This window comes from Bradysia coprophila, assembly GCF_014529535.1.
Source record: "Bradysia coprophila strain Holo2 chromosome X unlocalized genomic scaffold, BU_Bcop_v1 contig_12, whole genome shotgun sequence".
In the NCBI taxonomy this organism is placed as follows: domain Eukaryota; kingdom Metazoa; phylum Arthropoda; class Insecta; order Diptera; family Sciaridae; genus Bradysia; species Bradysia coprophila.
This window is the reverse complement of record NW_023503293.1, coordinates 3,428,530-3,453,242: the sequence shown is the minus strand read 5'-3', so window position 1 is coordinate 3,453,242 and position 24,713 is coordinate 3,428,530. Positions and strand designations below refer to the sequence as shown.

At 36.2% G+C, this 24,713-nt stretch overlaps 1 protein-coding gene across 4 annotated transcripts in view; it reads right to left on the bottom strand.

Moving 5' to 3' along the window:
- Positions 1 to 19,785, bottom strand: part of LOC119067280 (probable serine/threonine-protein kinase nek3) — a 193,444-nt gene extending 173,659 nt beyond the window's left edge. For 3 of the 4 annotated variants that reach the window (XM_037170157.1, XM_037170159.1, XM_037170160.1), the window contains exon 1: positions 19,246 to 19,784. The gene's annotated coding sequence lies outside the window, so the exon portion shown is untranslated. Of the gene's footprint in view, positions 1 to 19,241 lie in introns of all 4 variants that reach the window. The other variant, XM_037170158.1, reaches the window with a different exon arrangement.
- Positions 19,786 to 24,713: the final 4,928 nt, after the last annotated feature.

Sequence of the window (24,713 nt, the reverse complement as noted above, 5' to 3'; positions counted from 1 at the left end):
TTTGCGATATATGCGACCATGAACTGGCCTTAAAGGCCAGTTCATACTCGCATACATTTTTGCGATATATGCGACCATGAACTGGCCTTAAAGGCCAGTTCATACTCGCATACATTTTTGCGATATATGCGACATGAACTGGCCTTAAGGCCAGTTCATACTCGCATTACATTTTTTGCGATATATTGCGACCATGAACTGGCCTTAAGGCCAGTTCATACTCGCATACATTTTTGCGATATATGCGACCATGAACTGGCCTTAAGGCCAGTTCATACTCGCATACATTTTTGCGATATATGCGACCATGAACTGGCCTTAAGGCAGTTCATACTCGCATACATTTTTTGCGATATATGCGACCATGAACTGGCCTTAAGGCCAGTTCATACTCGCATACATTTTTGCGATATATGCGACCATGAACTGCCTTAAGGCCAGTTCATACTCGCATACATTTTTGCGATATATGCGACCATGAACTGGCCTTAAGGCCATTCATACTCGCATACATTTTTGCGATATATGCGACCATGAACTGGCCTTAAGGCCAGTTCATACTCGCATACATTTTTGCGATATATGGACCATGAACTGGCCTTAAGGCCAGTTCATACTCGCATACATTTTTGCGATATATGCGACCATGAACTGGCTTAAGGCCAGTTCATACTCGCATACATTTTTGCGATATATGCGACATGAACTGGCCTTAAACGTGAATAACTCTAGCGAATCATAATTAAAAATAAATTTTCAAGACATCGCGAAAACTGCTAATAAATTGTGTGCTAGTCTGTGGTGATGAGTTACAAAAAAAGATAAACCACATCCAGCGTTGCATATATATGTATATATGTATATGTGAGCTTATAAAAACATTTTCAAGCAAAACATTTTGTGACAATGTTAGCAATATCAATCAGTTAAGCTTTTGAAAAGTATATTTTATTTTGTTTGAAATTTTAGTCTAATAAAAGTTATTTGAAGAAAATTTTACCATAAATGTATAACTAACAAAAACTTTTTTCTTTCATTTTCAGAAATAACATTGCAACAACCAGAAATGAACTGTTAGATTGAACCAGAAAACCCTAATAAAAAGAGAACTTAACAATCAAAATATTTAAAAAAAATCATGGACAAAGATATAATTGTGTTGTGAAAATTAGTTTGAATATATTATTTACAAATATATTTTACTGAAAGTAACGTAGCGGAAAACACACACTTTTTAGTGATGTTAAGATCGACATAATAATAACAAACAAACAAAAAAGTTAAAAAAGAAAATTATTAAAACCAACTCCAATTAAAATACGTTTTGAGATTGATAAAAAAGTTGCTAATAAAAAAAGGAAAGAGAAGAAAAAAAGAAGAAAAAAAAAACCGAAATAAGTGTGCACTGATTTTAATCCAACCGAAATTAAAACTCTCTCGCTCTTTCATTCTCGCATCTCAGCTCAAAAATTAAACCATAAAAAATCATCAGTGTTGAACAATCCACAAAACAACATTTATAATGTTAAAATAAATGTTAAATTGAGGAATGGTTGTATACATTACAATAAATATGAAACAATTTTTTCTTTCAATTTCAGTTTAACGAAGAAGCAAAAAAAAACACACACATAATCGTGGGAAGTAATTATACGATTTTTAAATAAAACCATAAAACATAATATATAAAAATAATAAACAAAGCGATAATTTTGTTTTTTTATTTCTCTCTTCTTCTGAGGAAATAAAAAAAAATAGAGAAAAAAAACGGAGTTCTAATTGATAAACAGAACGTCTTCATACTATGATCTAATTAATGTCTTCGATTTCTTTTCGTTTTTTTTTTTAAATTGTTTTGTTTGACTTAACGGTAAAAAACAAAGAGTGAAAATGTTTTCCCTCGTACGATGATGATTTAGAAATTCTTTTTTCTCGAGTGGTTGTGAAATAATAATAAAAAAAAATTATTATGGAAATAAAGCAGAAATAATTAAATAAATTAAATGAAATAAATAAATAAATTAACCGTCCTCTTATAAATTATAAAATAAAAAAAATTAAAAAGGAAAAAAAACGTAACTTTTTTAAGCTATTCTATTCTTCAAAATAACAATTTTTGTGATTTCAAATTTCTATATACTTAAAAAAAAACAAAGAATTAAAATTGCAAATTAGGTTTATTTAATCATCTAGTAATTATTAAACCAAAAAAAAAAACAAGATAAATGTTTGAACTTTCATAAATATTGTGTGTAAAATACTAGTTAAATGTTTCAAATAAAAAGAAATGGGAAAAAATGATGAACAAAAAATTTAATAAAAATTGCTATGAAATTCAATGAGTGAAAATGTGCCAAATAATCATAAGTATTGTATTTAATCAAATGAATGTATACAAATATTGTGTTACTGTCGTATACAAGTTTTTACACGATCTAGTTTCAAAAATTGATTTCAATTCTAAAAAGAAAAGAAGAAAAACAGAAAAGAAAATTATCGGAATAAATATCCGAAAATACGCAACAACAAAAAAAAAATATACGAAGAAAAAGCATAATTTCCGGCATGGATTACCTTAGCAGAAATTCCGATTCGGTCTAAAAGGATTTTATAAATAAGGTAAGGAAAAGGATCATTACTAATATACATAACATATACATGCTCTATGCAGATTTATTGTTAAATATTTAAATCTCTTTCATGTTTGAAAATTTGAAATTCAAAATTATATTTTGTCTTAAAATGGTTTACTTATCTCTCTATGCTAGCTTTCATTCAATGTTTAGTTATGAATATATATGTGAGTCAAATATCATCGTCTTGCTCCTTTTTGGCAGCTATGTGTGGATTTGACTGTTTTAGGCGAATTTGGTTTTGTAGATACCGTTATGTCTACAGAAATGGAGCGTGCAATAATAATACGTAGAAGCAACATTTCACCAAGACTGAATCTGTTACTTTCTTTTTTGAATATTGTGTTTGAAAAGAAATATTTTACTTCATTCGATCTACAATACATCTTGCTCGCTGATAACAAATGACTGGAATTTACAATGCTTCAGTTTAGGGACAACTTGGAATCGATTGGAATAGGTGGTTAAAGTTAATAAGTCTCGTGNATCGCAAAATGTATGCGAGTATGAACTGGCCTTAAGGCCAGTTCATGGTCGCATATATCGCAAAAATGTATGCGAGTATGAACTGGCCTTAAGGCCAGTTCATGGTCGCATATATCGCAAAATGTATGCGAGTATGAACTGGCCTTTAAGGCCAGTTCATGGTCGCATATATCGCAAAAATGTATGCGAGTATGAACTGGCCTTTAAGGCCAGTTCATGGTCGCATATATCGCAAAAATGTATGCGAGTATGAAAGCCTAGGCAGTCGTCCTATTTGAGTAGCGCCAGGCAGTTCATGGTCGCATATATCGCAAAAATGTATGCGAGTATGAACTGGCCTTAAGGCCAGTTCATGGTCGCATATATCGCAAAAATGTATGCGAGTATGAACTGGCCTTTAAGGCCAGTTCATGGTCGCATATATCGCAAAAATGTATGCGAGTATGAACTGGCCTTTAAGGCCAGTTCATGGTCGCATATATCGCAAAAATGTATGCGAGTATGAACTGGCCTTAAGGCCAGTTTCATGGTCGCATATATCGCAAAAATGTATGCGAGTATGAACTGGCCTTAAGGCCAGTTCATGGTCGCATATATCGCAAAAATGTATGCGAGTATGAACTGGCCTTAAGGCCAGTTCATGGTCGCATATATCGCAAAATATGTATGCGAGTATGAAACTGGCCTTAAGGCCAGTTCATGGTCGCATATATCGCAAAAATGTATGCGAGTATGAACTGGCCTTAAGGCCAGTTCATGGTCGCATATATCGCAAAAATGTATGCGAGTATGAACTGGCCTTAAGGCCAGTTCATGGTCGCATATATCGCAAAAATGTATGCGAGTATGAACTGGCCTTAAGGCCAGTTCATGGTCGCATATATCGCAAAAATGTATGCGAGTATGAACTGGCCTTAAGGCCAGTTCATGGTCGCATATATCGCAAAATGTATGCGAGTATGAACTGGCCTTAAGGCAGTTCATGGTCGCATATATCGCAAAAATGTATGCGAGTATGAACTGGCCTTAAGGCCAGTTCATGGTCGCATATATCGCAAAAATGTATGCGAGTATGAACTGGCCTTAAGGCCAGTTCATGGTCGCATATATATCGCAAAAATGTATGCGAGTATGAACTGGCCTTAAAGGCCAGTTCATGGTCGCATATATCGCAAAAATGTATGCGAGTATGAACTGGCCTTAAGGCCAGTTCATGGTCGCATATATCGGCAAAAATGTATGCGAGTATGAACTGGCCTTAAGGCCAGTTCATGGTCGCATATATCGCAAAAATGTATGCGAGTATGAACTGGCCTTAAGGCCAGTTCATGGTCGCATATATCGGCAAAAATGTATGCGAGTATGAACTGGCCTTAAGGCCAGTTCATGGTCGCATATATCGCAAAAATGTATGCGAGTATGAACTGCCTTAAGGCCAGTTCATGGTCGCATATATCGCAAAAATGTATGCGGAGTAAGAAGTTCATGGCATATAGAAAATATGCGAGTTGGCCTTAAGGCCAGTTCATGGTCGCATATATCGCAAAAATGTATGCGAGTATGAACTGGCCTTAAAGGCCAGTTCATGGTCGCATATATCGCAAAAATGTATGCGAGTATGAACTGGCCTTAAGGCCAGTTCATGGTCGCATATATCGCAAAAATGTATGCGAGTATGAACTGGCCTTAAGGCCAGTTCATGGTCGCATATATCGCAAAAATGTATGCGAGTATGAACTGGCCTTAAGGCCAGTTCATGGTCGCATATATCGCAAAAATGTATGCGAGTATGAACTGCCTTAAGGCCAGTTCATGGTCGCATATATCGCAAAAATGTATGCGAGTATGAACTGGCCTTAAGGCCAGTTCCAATTCGGTCGCAATATATCGCAAAAATGTATGCGAGTATGAACTGGCCTTAAGGCCAGTTCATGGTCGCATATATCGCAAAAATGTATGCGAGTATGAACTGGCCTTAAGGCCAGTTCATGGTCGCATATATCGCAAAAATGTATGCGAGTATGAACTGGCCTTAAGGCCAGTTCATGGTCGCATATATCGCAAAAATGTATGCGAGTATGAACTGGCCTTAAGCCAGTTATGTCGATATATCGCAAAAATGTATGCGAGTATGAACTGGCCTTAAGGCCAGTTCATGGTCGCATATATCGCAAAAATGTATGCGAGTATGAACTGGCCTTAAGGCCAGTTCATGGTCGCATATATCGCAAAAATGTATGCGAGTATGAACTGGCCTTAAGGCCAGTTCATGGTCGCATATATCGCAAAAATGTATGCGAGTATGAACTGGCCTTAAGGCCAGTTCATGGTCGCATATATCGCAAAAATGTATGCGAGTATGAACTGGCCTTAAGGCCAGTTCATGGTCGCATATATCGCAAAAATGTATGCGAGTATGAACTGGCCTTAAGGCCAGTTCATGGTCGCATATATCGCAAAAATGTATGCGAGTATGAACTGGCCTTAAGGCCAGTTCATGGTCGCATATATCGCAAAAATGTATGCGAGTATGAACTGGCCTTAAGGCCAGTTCATGGTCGCATATATCGCAAAAATGTATGCGAGTATGAACTGGCCTTAAGGCCAGTTCATGGTCGCATATATCGCAAAAATGTATGCGAGTATGAACTGGCCTTAAGGCCCAGTTCATGGTCGCATATATCGCAAAAATGTATGCGAGTATGAACTGGCCTTAAGGCCAGTTCATGGTCGCATATATCGCAAAAATGTATGCGAGTATGAACTGGCCTTAAGGCCAGTTCATGGTCGCATATATCGCAAAAATGTATGCGAGTATGAACTGGCCTTAAGGCCAGTTCATGGTCGCATATATCGCAAAAATGTATGCGAGTATGAACTGGCCTTAAGGCCAGTTCATGGTCGCATATATCGCAAAAATGTATGCGAGTATGAACTGGCCTTAAGGCCAGTTCATGGTCGCATATATCGCAAAAATGTATGCGAGTATGAACTGGCCTTAAGGCCAGTTCATGGTCGCATATATCGCAAAAATGTATGCGAGTATGAACTGGCCTTAAGGCCAGTTCATGGTCGCATATATCGCAAAAATGTATGCGAGTATGAACTGGCCTTAAGGCCAGTTCATGGTCGCATATATCGCAAAAATGTATGCGAGTATGAACTGGCCTTAAGGCCAGTTCATGGTCGCATATATCGCAAAAATGTATGCGAGTATGAACTGGCCTTAAGGCCAGTTCATGGTCGCATATATCGCAAAAATGTATGCGAGTATGAACTGGCCTTAAGGCCAGTTCATGGTCGCATATATCGCAAAAATGTATGCGAGTATGAACTGGCCTTAAGGCCAGTTCATGGTCGCATATATCGCAAAAATGTATGCGAGTATGAACTGGCCTTAAGGCCAGTTCATGGTCGCATATATCGCAAAAATGTATGCGAGTATGAACTGGCCTTAAGGCCAGTTCATGGTCGCATATATCGCAAAAATGTATGCGAGTATGAACTGGCCTTAAGGCCAGTTCATGGTCGCATATATCGCAAAAATGTATGCGAGTATGAACTGGCCTTAAGGCCAGTTCATGGTCGCATATATCGCAAAAATGTATGCGAGTATGAACTGGCCTTAAGGCCAGTTCATGGTCGCATATATCGCAAAAATGTATGCGAGTATGAACTGGCCTTAAGGCCAGTTCATGGTCGCATATATCGCAAAAATGTATGCGAGTATGAACTGGCCTTAAGGCCAGTTCATGGTCGCATATATCGCAAAAATGTATGCGAGTATGAACTGGCCTTAAGGCCAGTTCATGGTCGCATATATCGCAAAAATGTATGCGAGTATGAACTGGCCTTAAGGCCAGTTCATGGTCGCATATATCGCAAAAATGTATGCGAGTATGAACTGGCCTTAAGGCCAGTTCATGGTCGCATATATCGCAAAAATGTATGCGAGTATGAACTGGCCTTAAGGCCAGTTCATGGTCGCATATATCGCAAAAATGTATGCGAGTATGAACTGGCCTTAAGGCCAGTTCATGGTCGCATATATCGCAAAAATGTATGCGAGTATGAACTGGCCTTAAGGCCAGTTCATGGTCGCATATATCGCAAAAATGTATGCGAGTATGAAACTGGCCTTAAGGCCAGTTCATGGTCGCATATATCGCAAAAATGTATGCGAGTATGAACTGGCCTTAAGGCCAGTTCATGGTCGCATATATCGCAAAAATGTATGCGAGTATGAACTGGCCTTAAGGCCAGTTCATGGTCGCATATATCGCAAAAATGTATGCGAGTATGAACTGGCCTTAAGGCCAGTTCATGGTCGCATATATCGCAAAAATGTATGCGAGTATGAACTGGCCTTAAGGCCAGTTCATGGTCGCATATATCGCAAAAATGTATGCGAGTATGAACTGGCCTTAAGGCCAGTTCATGGTCGCATATATCGCAAAAATGTATGCGAGTATGAACTGGCCTTAAGGCCAGTTCATGGTCGCATATATCGCAAAAATGTATGCGAGTATGAACTGGCCTTAAGGCCAGTTCATGGTCGCATATATCGCAAAAATGTATGCGAGTATGAACTGGCCTTAAGGCCAGTTCATGGTCGCATATATCGCAAAAATGTATGCGAGTATGAACTGGCCTTAAGGCCAGTTCAATGGTCGCATTATATCGCAAAAATGTATGCGAGTATGAACTGGCCTTAAGGCCAGTTCATGGTCGCATATATCGCAAAAATGTATGCGAGTATGAACTGGCCTTAAGGCCAGTTCATGGTCGCATATATCGCAAAAATGTATGCGAGTATGAACTGGCCTTAAGGCCAGTTCATGGTCGCATATATCGCAAAAATGTATGCGAGTATGAACTGGCCTTAAGGCCAGTTCATGGTCGCATATATCGCAAAAATGTATGCGAGTATGAACTGGCCTTAAGGCCAGTTCATGGTCGCATATATCGCAAAAATGTATGCGAGTATGAACTGGCCTTAAGGCCAGTTCATGGTCGCATATATCGCAAAAATGTATGCGAGTATGAACTGGCCTTAAGGCCAGTTCATGGTCGCATATATCGCAAAAATGTATGCGAGTATGAACTGGCCTTAAGGCCAGTTCATGGTCGCATATATCGCAAAAATGTATGCGAGTATGAACTGGCCTTAAGGCCAGTTCATGGTCGCATATATCGCAAAAATGTATGCGAGTATGAACTGGCCTTAAGGCCAGTTCATGGTCGATAGTGTCGGGCATATATCGCAAAAATGTATGCGAGTATGAACTGGCCTTAAGGCCAGTTCATGGTCGCATATATCGCAAAAATGTATGCGAGTATGAACTGGCCTTAAGGCCAGTTCATGGTCGCATATATCGCAAAAATGTATGCGAGTATGAACTGGCCTTAAGGCCAGTTCATGGTCGCATATATCGCAAAAATGTATGCGAGTATGAACTGGCCTTAAGGCCAGTTCATGGTCGCATATATCGCAAAAATGTATGCGAGTATGAACTGGCCTTAAGGCCAGTTCATGGTCGCATATATCGCAAAAATGTATGCGAGTATGAACTGGCCTTAAGGCCAGTTCATGGTCGCATATATCGCAAAAATGTATGCGAGTATGAACTGGCCTTAAGGCCAGTTCATGGTCGCATATATCGCAAAAATGGATATGGCAAGAATGTATGCGAGTATGAACTGGCCTTAAGGCCAGTTCATGGTCGCATATATCGCAAAAATGTATGCGAGTATGAACTGGCCTTAAGGCCAGTTCATGGTCGCATATATCGCAAAAATGTATGCGAGTATGAACTGGCCTTAAGGCCAGTTCATGGTCGCATATATCGCAAAAATGTATGCGAGTATGAACTGGCCTTAAGGCCAGTTCATGGTCGCATATATCGCAAAAATGTATGCGAGTATGAACTGGCCTTAAGGCCAGTTCATGGTCGCATATATCGCAAAAATGTATGCGAGTATGAACTGGCCTTAAGGCCAGTTCATGGTCGCATATATCGCAAAAATGTATGCGAGTATGAACTGGCCTTAAGGCCAGTTCATGGTCGCATATATCGCAAAAATGTATGCGAGTATGAACTGGCCTTAAGGCCAGTTCATGGTCGCATATATCGCAAAAATGTATGCGAGTATGAACTGGCCTTAAGGCCAGTTCATGGTCGCATATATCGCAAAAATGTATGCGAGTATGAACTGGCCTTAAGGCCAGTTCATGGTCGCATATATCGCAAAAATGTATGCGAGTATGAACTGGCCTTAAGGCCAGTTCATGGTCGCATATATCGCAAAAATGTATGCGAGTATGAACTGGCCTTAAGGCCAGTTCATGGTCGCATATATCGCAAAAATGTATGCGAGTATGAACTGGCCTTAAGGCCAGTTCATGGTCGCATATATCGCAAAAATGTATGCGAGTATGAACTGGCCTTAAGGCCAGTTCATGGTCGCATATATCGCAAAAATGTATGCGAGTATGAACTGGCCTTAAGGCCAGTTCATGGTCGCATATATCGCAAAAATGTATGCGAGTATGAACTGGCCTTAAGGCCAGTTCATGGTCGCATATATCGCAAAAATGTATGCGAGTATGAACTGGCCTTAAGGCCAGTTCATGGTCGCATATATCGCAAAAATGTATGCGAGTATGAACTGGCCTTAAGGCCAGTTCATGGTCGCATATATCGCAAAAATGTATGCGAGTATGAACTGGCCTTAAGGCCAGTTCATGGTCGCATATATCGCAAAAATGTATGCGAGTATGAACTGGCCTTAAGGCCAGTTCATGGTCGCATATATCGCAAAAATGTATGCGAGTATGAACTGGCCTTAAGGCCAGTTCATGGTCGCATATATCGCAAAAATGTATGCGAGTATGAACTGGCCTTAAGGCCAGTTCATGGTCGCATATATCGCAAAAATGTATGCGAGTATGAACTGGCCTTAAGGCCAGTTCATGGTCGCATATATCGCAAAAATGTATGCGAGTATGAACTGGCCTTAAGGCCAGTTCATGGTCGCATATATCGCAAAAATGTATGCGAGTATGAACTGGCCTTAAGGCCAGTTCATGGTCGCATATATCGCAAAAATGTATGCGAGTATGAACTGGCCTTAAGGCCAGTTCATGGTCGCATATATCGCAAAAATGTATGCGAGTATGAACTGGCCTTAAGGCCAGTTCATGGTCGCATATATCGCAAAAATGTATGCGAGTATGAACTGGCCTTAAGGCCAGTTCATGGTCGCATATATCGCAAAAATGTATGCGAGTATGAACTGGCCTTAAGGCCAGTTCATGGTCGCATATATCGCAAAAATGTATGCGAGTATGAACTGGCCTTAAGGCCAGTTCATGGTCGCATATATCGCAAAAATGTATGCGAGTATGAACTGGCCTTAAGGCCAGTTCATGGTCGCATATATCGCAAAAATGTATGCGAGTATGAACTGGCCTTAAGGCCAGTTCATGGTCGCATATATCGCAAAAATGTATGCGAGTATGAACTGGCCTTAAGGCCAGTTCATGGTCGCATATATCGCAAAAATGTATGCGAGTATGAACTGGCCTTAAGGCCAGTTCATGGTCGCATATATCGCAAAAATGTATGCGAGTATGAACTGGCCTTAAGGCCAGTTCATGGTCGCATATATCGCAAAAATGTATGCGAGTATGAACTGGCCTTAAGGCCAGTTCATGGTCGCATATATCGCAAAAATGTATGCGAGTATGAACTGGCCTTAAGGCCAGTTCATGGTCGCATATATCGCAAAAATGTATGCGAGTATGAACTGGCCTTAAGGCCAGTTCATGGTCGCATATATCGCAAAAATGTATGCGAGTATGAACTGGCCTTAAGGCCAGTTCATGGTCGCATATATCGCAAAAATGTATGCGAGTATGAACTGGCCTTAAGGCCAGTTCATGGTCGCATATATCGCAAAAATGTATGCGAGTATGAACTGGCCTTAAGGCCAGTTCATGGTCGCATATATCGCAAAAATGTATGCGAGTATGAACTGGCCTTAAGGCCAGTTCATGGTCGCATATATCGCAAAAATGTATGCGAGTATGAACTGGCCTTAAGGCCAGTTCATGGTCGCATATATCGCAAAAATGTATGCGAGTATGAACTGGCCTTAAGGCCAGTTCATGGTCGCATATATCGCAAAAATGTATGCGAGTATGAACTGGCCTTAAAATGGTATAGTCTTATTAGAACATTGTTTCAGTGCAACTGTCGCCAGGGCTGGATGAGAGATGGTATTTTTGAACGGTTCATTTAATACAAAAAGTCGAAAGACGTTACTTAATATTCTCCCAGATCGAATCTAAAACAACTAACCTAAAATTGTTGACTCCTTCTATTCACGAATTCTCTCATGAACAGTTCAGGTCGTTTTGCGTAAATATGAAGAGTAAATAAATAATTTGCATGCCGTTAATTGACCTATATTTTCGATAGTCACTTTAGCCGTTAACCATAAAGGGCAATACAATATTCATTAATTGTGTCAGAATCTATGTGTAAACAGCATCTGTCTCGGTATTTACTCAAATTATACGATTTAGCATATGAGTAAATATTTAGAAAGGAAAATATTCAACGAAAAAAAAACTTTATACCACCGAGTGTTAAATGCTTTTTTAGGCACTAGATGTGTAGATTGCCTTTCGAGACCGCAGGCCGAGTGTGACAATACACATCGTTTTCCTAAAAAAGTGCATTTAGCAACGAGTTGTATACAACATTTTTCTCAATAAAGGCAATGGAAAGTCCTACTTTTCGTCACTTGTTGCGAATTACTATTACAGTGGTGATAGGTGATTCAATACAATACATTTAGATAAAATCTAACATCAGCTGATTAAATATACACAGAAATCTGCAATTCTAAAACAAAGGAAGTAGAATATTTTGAATTAAGCACTATGGCCAATTCTTTTAACTAAAGAGACAACAGATTAGATTACAATAAAATGGTACGCTTCTACGTTCATACAATGTAGTCCCGTGGAGAAATATATTGTCTTTCGTTTGTTCCTTATTAAATTTATTGATTGTCGCGTAACTTATAATGTTTTCCTTCCAACACCATGTCAACTGTCCAATTTTATTTCAAAATATAAAACATTTTCTATTTTTGGCCGAATAAATATGACTTTTGAAAGCATAGTATATGTGATTACTGAGTTAGCTTCAGTAATTTTAACGTTTGCTCTGCAGAAATGATGTAGTGTGGTTGACTACATCTTTGTCAAAATGAGGAGTTTAGCCCAAGCATCATTAAAACAAAAAAAAAATGCACCAAAAACCTAGTGAAGCGTCTCGTTTTTATGTGTTTGTTGACATAGGCGTTGTCTCAACTCAACATACTCACGAAAACTCTACTTTTCACCTTTTAATTCCTAGTCATGTAAAAGACTGTTGTAAAGAAAATTTAAAAAGGGTCAAAACCGAGACAGGTAAAAGTAGGTGGAAAGTTTACGCTGTAAGTCCTATGCAAAATGAATACGGAGTGAATAGTACCAGTGGTACAAATATGAAATTCACGAAAATGATTCAATATTTTGCCAAATCAACCATGAAGAGCTAATACCTGCCAATAATGACTTTCAAATATTGTAAATTCATTTCGGAAGAATCTGTAACAAAAAATTCAGAATCAATGCGTAATTTGTGAATGGTACCTTACAGTCAAGACATTTTACGAAATCACTTTGTTCACGACCACTTCAAATTGAGATGATATATCGATACAATCGTTGGTCATAATATAAACGGACATGGTAAAAATGAAAAACTAAAAATAATTTTTTATCAAAGCTATCGCGGTGTAAGTCGTAAATTAGTAATATCATCTTGTGCAAACTGCGCTCCTCATCCAGCACTACTTGCTAATTCCTTTTCTACGGTCATATTCTCAATTCAAGTGTTTTTAAATTAGCATATTAAAGGCGAGTATCATTTTAATTGGATGGAATTTTCTCATCTACCTGAACTATCCAGCGTCGACATTCGAATAGTCACACTAATTTCAGTGAAAAATTGTGTCCTATTACATTCTATTGCATTCGCTCAAATTGGTTGTTTGTTCTTTGTGTAAATGTGGAGCTTTCAAATCTAGATTTCAAATACATGGGACAAAAAGTTGAAAAGTAGAGTTTACGTGTGAATTTTGTTGATCCGAGGTGAAGTCGAGGTCAACAAACACAGTAAAACGAGACCTTTCAACTTTTATCCCGAGTTTTGTAATGGATTTTACATGTTGTTGGCGTCGAAGGTTCACGAAATTCGATAAAAAGAACGATTTTCGACCCGCAAGCATGTAATATATAATACTTTCTGTTAGGCAGAAAACACACGAGCAATTTGGCATTGATGGGATTGATAATGCTGCGTTTTCAATTGTAATTCGATATTCACCACAGGCTAAACAGTGCAAAACGCAGCATTAATTGCCGATCCCATCAATGCAAAATTGCTCGTGTGTTTTTTTAGCATATTGACTTAAATGCAAAATTTCTCGTGTGTTTTCGGCCCTAGCATATTGACTTAAACAGGTTTTAGTGACTTTGCGCATTCTTATGTATAAGGTTTGACGACAATTCATTTTTCGACATTGCAATTATCCATTGTTGTCTGTGGCTCTTACACTTAATCACATTTGATGTGGTTGAGTCCCGAGCAAGTAAATAAACAGACAGGAATGTGTTTCGTGTAATAGTTTAGTGCTAGAAATCTATGTTGTACTATTACACTGTCTGATACCAAAAAAAGCTTGACACGGTCGGTTTTTGTGTTTAATATCTGTGAGGGTTCTAATGAGTGCTACATGAAGGCCTGATGCCTCACAAGTAAGTTCATTCGAAACTGTAGAAAATTTAACTGATTTGTAATGTTGTGCACACATAATATAGGCCGAAAATACACGAACAGTTTTGCGTTGATGGAATCGAGAACCAACAATTATGCTGCGTCTGCCACTGTAATCCGTTATTCACCACAGACTAAACAATGTAACGTGCAGCATAATAGTCGATCCTATCAACGCAAAACTGTTCTTGTGTTTCCATCTTTAATGCTTAGTTTCCTCTTACCAAAAAAGTACTCCGTGTGAGAGACAAAATTGAATTTTTTCAATTTATCCTTTGTTTATTTGACAGCTCGCTGTCTCACGGCTCTCTCACGGAGTACTTTTTGTTGAGTGGAATGGACACTTAAGCATTTTCTTTTTTTTATTTCTTTCTTTTGCCATTGCAACTAACATTGAAACAGAGAGTAATCAGTGAATAATGCGTGGACTCTCTGTCGAAAATATTACTTTATGTATTATGTTGTGCAAAGACCATTTTTGTAGCACTAGCCCTGAGAAGTTTCTGCATGGAAGGGAGAACATTCAATAATAATTTTCCCAAGGCATACGTGAACTGGTAATTGGTATGAGAATAAGCGGAAACTTGCTAGTCGGGGTGTGTAACCTTTATTCTCTAGTTTATTACTAAAAGTAGATAAATTAGATTATACAGATAAGAGACCAAAGCAGCAACGGCTGGTCCAAACTTTTGGTTTGGTTTAATTCTGTAAGATACGGTAGATCTATTCGTAAGCCTTTGTTCAGTGAAAAGTATATGCAAGATTTTCTCTCGTTCCGGAAATGATAAGCCATACCATAGCTACCGATAAAAAAGTAATGTGTTGATATTTTACAGTTGTTACGCTTTTAAGTGGCAATGATATGCAGATCACAAATTCCTTTATTATATAAATTGTTCACGTCAGCTCGCACCTTAATTTTGCAATTAAGATGAAAACGCGTTGTGTTATTATTTTCCTTTAAGATGGCGGGCATTTAATGAAAATTAAAAACGAAATTCAGCAAAAAGAAAGGAAAAAAGAAAACGAAAAAGAAAAACAACCGCAACGACGACGAAGCTCAAGTTTTAGGTATATCTTTGCAATGAATGCTACTGACAACGTAAGGTGGTAAAAATATTAATTTTGTTTTTTATTTATATTATATACCCATAATATGGATATGGAGTCGACAATATAATGCACACAGCTATCAAATATCTTGGCTGAATGCCAAATTTCGATATGAAAATTCTTAAACAAAAACATCAGACAATAAATTGTGGAAACGATATTATATGTGCAATGGATTTTATTTTTCTTCTATTTTTTATATATTTTCATTTTAAAAGTCTATGTACTGTGCTGGCGATAAGAGGTGATGATAATGGCGTGTTACATAAATTCAATATAATCTGGCAGATAATTGAAATATTAAATAAATGGTAGTTTCTGTTGAGTGTAGCAATTTATTATTGGCGGAAGGGTAGCTGTTTCAGATGTTTTTGTTTGGTTTGCTGTATTGAACATTAACGTTGGAAATTTACTACGAGAAATTAGAGCTGCATTTGTTGTTGGCTCCATAAATTACAATAACTTCTCTACTCGAAAATCAGTACTTTGTTATTTTGGTTCGTCTATTTAACGATATATGAATGATTGAGTTTTCTAATAGGACGCAAAAACATTTACGGTTAATAAAATATCCAATGTAGGCATTAATCAATTAGCCCAGAGGATTTTGTACCACCATCATCTATTATAATAGTAGTGTAGCTAGTGTAGCATGTAATGAAATTCACATTGAGCGTAAAATATATATATTTATATAATGTGTGTGTGTTTCGATTAAATCTGCTTTAGGGGGCACTACACCATCAGGAACGTCGAACGTAACTTAAACCAAAATTAATTTACGAAACAAAAGTTTCGGATTATTACTTCACTCTGAGTCAAACTGAATTACAGACTTTTAATCCTTCCATACATAATAAAATATTGGGTCGTTCATGCTGTCTAATTTATGTGTGCGGACGGATAGATCTATTTTATACAATATGTACGTAACCGATTCAGCATTGCTTTACAGTGAATCGTTAAACATGAAATGGATACCACTACCTTTGGTAATTTATACGGTAAGCGAAACTAACTCACATCGCGTTTGAAGAAACTATCTGAGGTTCAGCTTCAGATCTAATCAGTAATAACTGAGATGATAACTAAGTTTTATTTGTAAAATTCGTAGTTATTGTTAAGAAGCGCAGATGTCAACATTTGATATCCTCGTAATATAAAGTATTGGATGTTACAAAGGCATAATTTTCGTAAAAGTTGATAATGCTCCATTGCTTTGGTTGGGCAATTATTTGTTGCAAAATTTTTGTGTACGGTACCGAGCATGGTCGTAGAACATTGCCCATATCAAATAGAGTAGCATTTTCTCTAATCACATGACCTTGTAACAGCGTAGAGATGTGAAATAATAAATGGTACACTGTCGTGACTGTCACTATTTTTTTTTCTATTGCTATGCTTGGTGCTTTGTATACAGTATACAGTAGTCATGCGGAAAACAGTTTCATATAAATTATAACAGATGGTGTTACATTTTTTTTATACAATTCAGACAATAAATTACTATAAAGAAGGAGGTGAAGCAGGTATACGTAGGTTTCCTTCATCATCGTCATTTACAGGACCATAACCTCGACTTTGTTGTGAACATTTTGACCACTCAAATGACCTTAATATAGGCCTACTCTTGGTAACAGAATTTAAAACGCACCTGTTACAGACGGCAAGCATGTGATGAGTATTATTTTCGAGTCTATTACTTCCATCGATCAAAGTATTTTTAATCTGATGATTTCAAATCTTGTATTTCATTTTTTTAAAGATACATTTTACCATATAAATGGCCATATTACCCAGAGCTTGTCATTATTTTTGTCTTCGTTATCGATAACAGAAGAATAGCCGTATGTGACAGGTTAATAAATTGAAATTTTTCAAGAACGCACAGAAAACTAGAGTCCGTTTATACTATTTTAAAATTTATTTTTAAAAGCTATGAAAACTCGAGAAACAGCGAAATGATAATCTGTGGTACTGACACAGTAGTGATGCGGCTGAGTTGGAATGGTATCGAAAATCGAAAAGTTGGAAATTAGGTCAGGCTCTACTATTCATCTTCAGATATCACATTGACTTATATTTTGTTTAGTTACAAAGAATATGTCAATTACATCATTACTGTTGAAGTGACTCATCAGCATTTGGTATCAATATTAGTATGTTGCAAGAAGTCATGTTCACTAAAAAATATCATCAATCGATGATAAAATTTCAAAATAATCGATACAATATCAAAGACAATCATCGATTATGAACATTTGACTATCGATAATTATCGATTATCGATAAAACATTCGTTTGGTATTTGTCAATTACTGAAACTCGGAACTATCCGTTTTTTTAACGAATATTATACACTAACACTCAAACAAACTAATGAAATTGGGCCAGAGGACGACCTCCACTGGAGGTTAGTTTTAGTCGGTTTAATTTTTTTTAAACAATTTTTATTTTCATACTTTATTGATTATCAAATATCGATATTTATGGTTCATCGATAAAATATTCGATTGATATTAACTTTTGAAAAATATCGATAATCGATTTCTAAGAAATAATCGATATTTTAGAAATTGAATGAATTATCGAACATGCCTCGTTGCAAGGTCATTTAGGACGTCATTCGTAGAATCCAATACCACCTAACTGAAAGTTTTAGTCGAAAAAAATATACAAAGTTTGCGATGTTTGATCGGCTATTTTCGTTTTTACTGTACGATGGAATAGATCTATAAGGAAAATGCGTCAAAGTTATTGATTGAATCGATTAATTTTTCAAAGTTGAGGAAAAGATAGGGATTAGAAGCTAACCAAATATCGATTTAATTCTCTGAAGTCGTTGTGAATTTGATTCGTTGTCGCATGAGTTCGACCCAGTCACTTCTAAATACTTCTACAAATCCGACAAGGTACATTATTGTTCAGTTTTGTAAGTAATAGTCATTTACACAACGATGCATAGAAAGATGTAAGGTCCAATTGACATGTGAATTTTATTGGATGTCGTTGCGTTGATAGTAATTGTCTGACGCGGACTTAAAAATGGGTCAAATCGTGACATTCAACAAAGGCAAAACAATTTTGTTTGCCAAGTGAGCGCCTTAAGTGATATGACTGTGCTCTATACGAAAACATTGGTATTTCACTGGTATCATCTGAAATCTAAAATACTTTCCACAGTATCGCAAACTTTGCTTCATTTAGCAGCCAAATTTCGAATTTCATAAAGATTTTATAGCAACGTAATTCACGAGTAAAAACCAAAGATTTGTACTGTACATGTTATCCCGTTTTGTGCATGACTAACGAAACATATAAACGAATAATTGGACAGACGTTAACAACCGTCCGAAACCATATATAACATTTTCTTTGGTCGTTAGAGTGACCGAACGAAATAAAACGTCGAAAACAGATGCCTCTGCAGTTTATTGTTTGTGCAAGAAATCGAAAGGACAATTGTTCGAGTCATCAGTTTTAACTGGTATATAACATCATATAATTTGTCCGACGGTAGAATTAATACTATTTGTACACACAGAACTTTCACAATGACGGGGACACGCGTTGTTTTGGATTCATTTTTTAACCAAATATTTTCGTAAACATTTTTTTTGTGTGTGTAACCGATTTTTTTTTTTAAATTTACACATATGACGGTCATTATTTTCGTGGATCTATTTTTAAACGACATTTTACGAGGTTTTAAGGATTTTTTTCTTATTTTTTTTATTCTAAAACATTTTCTTGTAGTTGGTCTATCATGCTCCACGGGTATTATGTAATTTAACACAATTTTTTTAACAGCAAGATTTTTCTTTTTCAAAATCAACAATAAATTTGGTAAAAGATTAATTTGCTTTGCAAATAATTTTCAATTAAAAGTTTCTTTTTTAAAAATAAAAAAGAAAGAAAAAGAAGAAAAAAATATAATACAAACGTAGATTGCGAAAACTCGCAGCTGTTCAATTTAATCATAATCACAAACACACATAAACAAAAATAAGAAGAAAAAAAAAAGAATGTTAGAAGTTGAAACTAAAAAAAGAACGAAAAAACCACTTGAGTATACAATATAAAGATTTTCATGGTGAAGATGTTTACAAAACACTCACTTTTTTAGATTTCTCGTCTTTGAATGTTGAATAAAAAAAATAATCCATTGAACGAGTTAGGCAAGACCACTTTTGCAGACATTTATTTTAGGTATTTTTATATCCATTCATACAGACGTACTCCATTTTCCTACAAATTTTTTTTCTTCCTTTTCCTTTCTTATTTCACAAGATGAAACACGACGTTCGCGACCGAACAATGCAAGAAAGACATTGTTCATCACACACGATTTTCCAAATTCAACATTTTTTTTTCACGGCTCTTCACAATTTAATGTTTTGCCCCACTGTCTTCGTGGAAAACATTGAAATAATTTGCGGTACACATTTTCGATCGGAACGGTTAATTTGTAAGAGTTTTAAATGTTTTTTTAATTCAATGGCTAAATGAATTATGTGTGGAAAAACGATTGATTAAAATTACAAAAAATTTATCTAAAAAACGCCGTGCAAGTGTGCATGCGAACCAACTATGATCAAACACTATTAGAGCAGACGAAAATTTTTGATCCACACACGTATTTGTTGGTCGTCGGTTCAGCATGAAAAAACCGATTTTGTGGATTCGGGAAAGTGAAGAGAGAGAGAGAGAGGTTTCAATTACGTTTTCGAAGAGAATTACCGTACGTTTTCACTGTGGAAACGCACGGTCCCCCTGAACAAAAATAAAGTTCAAAGGAGAGGAGAGTCCAAGGAGAGTTCAAAACATTGGTCCCTTAAGTTGGATCGAATGTTACCTCATTTGTAATTTATGCAAATTACACGATGGTGAAAAATTACCTATATAAATTACCTTATAGGTTGACTCCCCAGATAGTGGAATGCACGCTGTCCGTGCGTTGGAAATGGGTTTTTAGGTACATATTGTGCGTAAAGTCGGCTTACAATGAATACTGTTAGCTTGAAATAACCTTTAGTTCAAAATAGATGCACCAAAAATTTTATTGCTTTTCTGATCATTTTCTGATAAATATCAAAATCGGTTGGTCGGGAGTTTTCAGACATAGGGAATTTTTTTGTACCCTTGTGAAACCGTTCCCATATAAATCGTAGGTCTTTCGAACTGGTGTCTGCCAAAAGAATTTGTGTTAGCCTAAATTGAACCCTTTCCAATGATACCAAACATAGCATATTTCATGATAGTAATTTAGGCTTTTAATCAAATGGAGCTGGGTAGAGTCGGTCTACTAAGAAATTGACAAAAAATAGAAAATGTTTGAATCAAATTTTCAACTCACAACAGTGTACTTTACATAAATAAAAAAAGTTGTATGGGGTAGTATCTGGTCCGACTTTACGAACCACTGTTTTGAACTCTCCACTGTCACTTTATTTAAACCAGCAATCAATTTTTGGGTGCATTTTCAGTAAAACTTTATTTTTGTTCAGGGTGACCGTGAAATGAGGAAACGAGGAAGGGATCGGAAAATTTTCACGGAAATTCGTAAAACTGTGTGATTTTCATGTTGGTCGGAGAGTGAGAGAGAATTTTCAACAAGCATGCGCTCGACGAATGATTGTGTGAAAATTGTTTTGATAAATTTTTGGTACTACATGCGGTTTTGATATTTTCTTTTTTTTTCTTTTTCTTTTTTAGTGCGTTGGCTTTGATGAACATTGTGTTTTTCCTACACAACCAATCTATATAGTTTGTAAGATGTGTTTCTACATGCACATTTGTAGGACACGTTTCGTTATGCTGCGTTAAGATTCTCGTCGTAATTTAGTTGAGTTATACAATTTTCAAACATTTATTACAGACATTGAATGTTGTTGCGTTAATTTGATTAGTCAGAGGCTGTCTTAATTCGAAATTTTAATAGAGAATTGACACATTTCACGACGAAACTAGACAATTCAGCAAAATAACATCTTTGTTCCATAACATAATACGAATGATCCGGATTGCTTATTGTATACGCTATTTCCCCATGTCATTACCGATAAAGCCATTACATTTCGCACAATTTAGCCTAATGACTCACGTTTCATTATGTTCATTTCCATATGACTTTGTTCGTTCAACGGCTATTATGTACCATTGATCACTAATACACCAGTGTGAAATGCATTGCAAAAAAAAAATTAATTATCGACAGCACGTCGGGTCGGACTTTCAAACATTAGATGGTTAAAGATAGAGAAAAATGAAATTACTCAAAGCATTTTCGAAACAGAGGTAGCTATTCCGTTACATGTATACTTGCATTGCACAATGTCCAGTGCACATATTATGTGATATAATTTGGAACAGGCGAGTGAGTCAAGGTGCTAATTTAATGTAAATAAATAATGTGTCCGATAATATTGATTGACGTTCCAATGAAAAATTTATTTAATCAGCAGTAAAACGCAGTTCCATTCGAATCAATGTAATGCTTTGGAAACGTTTCTGCGAGTTTATGCTCGTATATCGGAATGAAATGCAGATTAGATAGATTATTAGCAAGATACTAAATGCTTGTGCAGCTGGAAAAGTTTTCTTTCCGAGCACACTATAAAATAAACTTTCAACTTTACGACATACGAGACGAAGGTAGATAAAGGAAAATAAAAACGTTCATTTTACGCGAGGCATTTTGTCTATATAAACCATTTATGCCTTCAATATCCAGTTTTGCATTCACATGAAAACTTTTATTATATCTCCTTTTTCCAAACTTAAACTGTTGATAGATGATGCACTTAACATTCTTTCCTCGATAACTATTAACGTCGCGTAACTGGCCTTACACACAGCGACGTATGCATCGAATTTCCTTTGTTATAAATTTCAAATTTGACACTAGAACAAAAGAAATGTATACGTAGCGACGCTGTGTGAAGCTACGGTAACATTGTGAAACTGGCTCCGACGTCTGACGAAGTTATTAAGTAATTTGTGGGTTCGAAAACACAACTTGCAGCCGATAAGAGAAACGTACAAGGGATAGACGAAGACCATTATGGTCCAGCGGACCATCCACACAAAATCAAAAAATTATGTCACACCAATTTAAGACGTTGTTACGTTAAACACTCTTTACGAGAAACTTAAAGGTATCCAAAAAAAAGTTTTTAAAACTCGGTATCCTAGTATATCAGTTTGGGTCTACTCTTACTGTGGATATACATAGCAACGTAAAAGTGACAGATGCAAAAATTTTCTCATACGGCAACTCGAAATTTCATTCATAATTTTAATTTTATGAATGAAATTTCGGGTTGCAGTATTTAAAAAACATTGCAACTGTCACTTTTACGTTGCTATGTAAATCCACGGTTACTGTGGATTTACATAGCAACGTAAAAGTGACAGATGCAAAAATTTTCTCATACGGCAACTCGAAATTTCATTCATAATTTTAATTTTGTGAATGAAATTTCGGGTTGCAGTATTTAAAAAACATTGAATCTGTCACTTTTACGTTGCTATGTAAATCCACAGTTACGGTATAACATCAATTAGTTGATAAAGCTAAACTTTTATGGAATTTTGGTTACCAGTTTCAAATGTAATTCCGACGAATGTCTCGTAAAATTTTTTCTTTTTACTTTCTTTATGTCGATGATGCACAAAATTTGTGTGAATTTAGAAACATAGTGACTCTTCGCAGGCGCCTGTCAATAGCCAAATTATTATTAAAGATACTATTGGCAGACGCCTGTCAATAGTGTCTTCCTTATACAAAATCTATCACAAAGACTATTCGCAGGCGAAATGACGTGCCAACAGTGTCTACGATTTAGAGAGTACAAAAATTTGAACTAATGTCGGTATAGTCTACATCGTACTTCCTTGAAAAATAATGTATGGAAAACAGTTTTTCCTCAACTGATTAGAATTTTTTTCAGTAACGATAGTGCATGACTCAATGAGCACCCACCTCAAGAGCTATTGTGATTTTTATTTGCAAAAAAAAAGCATTTTACGTTAGTCTCTGTATAATTTCTGTTTGTGTTTGCAGATGCATATTCTGCATTAAATCTATTTTTAATAGAAAATCTATTGAATTCAGAGAATTTTCATACTTTGTTTCTGAACTGATTAAATCTAACTTTCAACATTCACAGAATTCATATTATAGTTTGAAGAAACTTTTCACACTGCACTATTTTCATTTACTATCCATAACAAATAAAAACTCCCACTTTTGTGTTATTTACTGCAAGTTCCACATTTAGGTGAGATATCCATTACCTCACCTAACTTTACTGAGAAAGTATTTGCATACTTTGAGGCGTGGAAGTATGCAATTCGAAAGTCAAATTAAGCCTACGGTCCAGACTGCACTTGTTATTGGCCGAGAATGCTGTTAGTGATGTCTCTAAACAAATCAAAAGCTGTTTTTCCATGACACAGAATATATTAGGAGTCATTCATAAATTACAGTTTTTTATAAATAAAATATTTCGCCGAGATTTTTGGACGGCGGCAGTAACGGATGCTGCGTTTCCACGTTGTATAGCAACTGCAAGATGTTGAAATAGATAACTTGTTGCTCGTTTTTCTTGTGTTATAATTGATATCTTGCTTCCAATCTTCTTTAACAATGCAAGACCTGCCGTTTTTTATTACTTAATATTAGTGTGTTATTAGAGGTTACTTTGCTCGGGAAAAAATCACTTAACACGAAGTTGAATTAGGTTTTAGAATACACTGAGAAATAAGATATTATCACATTTTTGCTTTTAGCAGATACTTCGTATTTCTAGACCCACAAATTCTGAAACCTGTGATAGGTATATAAAGTTTAATGTTTGTTTGTTTGTTGGTTTGTCCAGACGGAAAGTCCTAGAGACCTGAAATTTGGCATGCCGACTAATGCGGAAAAGTTAGAAGTAAACGCACGATTTTTTTTTTCAATTTTGTGTGTTTTTTGACCCACGATTTGTTTTGCCTGTTTATGTCGCGTTTCTTAAATATGCAAACATTTTTGTACGTATGAACATTTTTAAAGTAAAACTATTTTTTGGAGTGAAATTTCAGCATGAATCTGCCTCAGCTCTTTTTCATCTGATCCACACATACAATAAAAACGGTTTATACTTGTTTATATGGTTGAAGCTGCTACACACCCGCGCGTGGTAGTGATAAAACCGTATGAAGATTTATAAACAGTTTTGATTGTTTGCTGAAAAACAGCTGAAGCAAATTCATGCTGAAATTCCACTGCCTTTTACTATAAGCGTAAAACTATTTTTAATGCTTGCGTTTTTTCAACACGTGAAAATATTTTTGACGAGTTTTTTGGGCTGTAAAAATGAGTGGGTCTGATAAATTGTGGATTTAATTTAATTTCTTATATAATTTGACCATAAATTGTGAAGTTGAATTTTTTGCAATCTATTCGTTTCCATGAATAAAAAAAAAATCTGGACAAAAGAAACGTTTCTTGCAAAGAAATTTTCACGCTTTAAAAAAATGTAAGATAATTTTACGAGGCAACAACTTAGTGTTTACATGTCAACAAAAAAAAAAAAAAAAC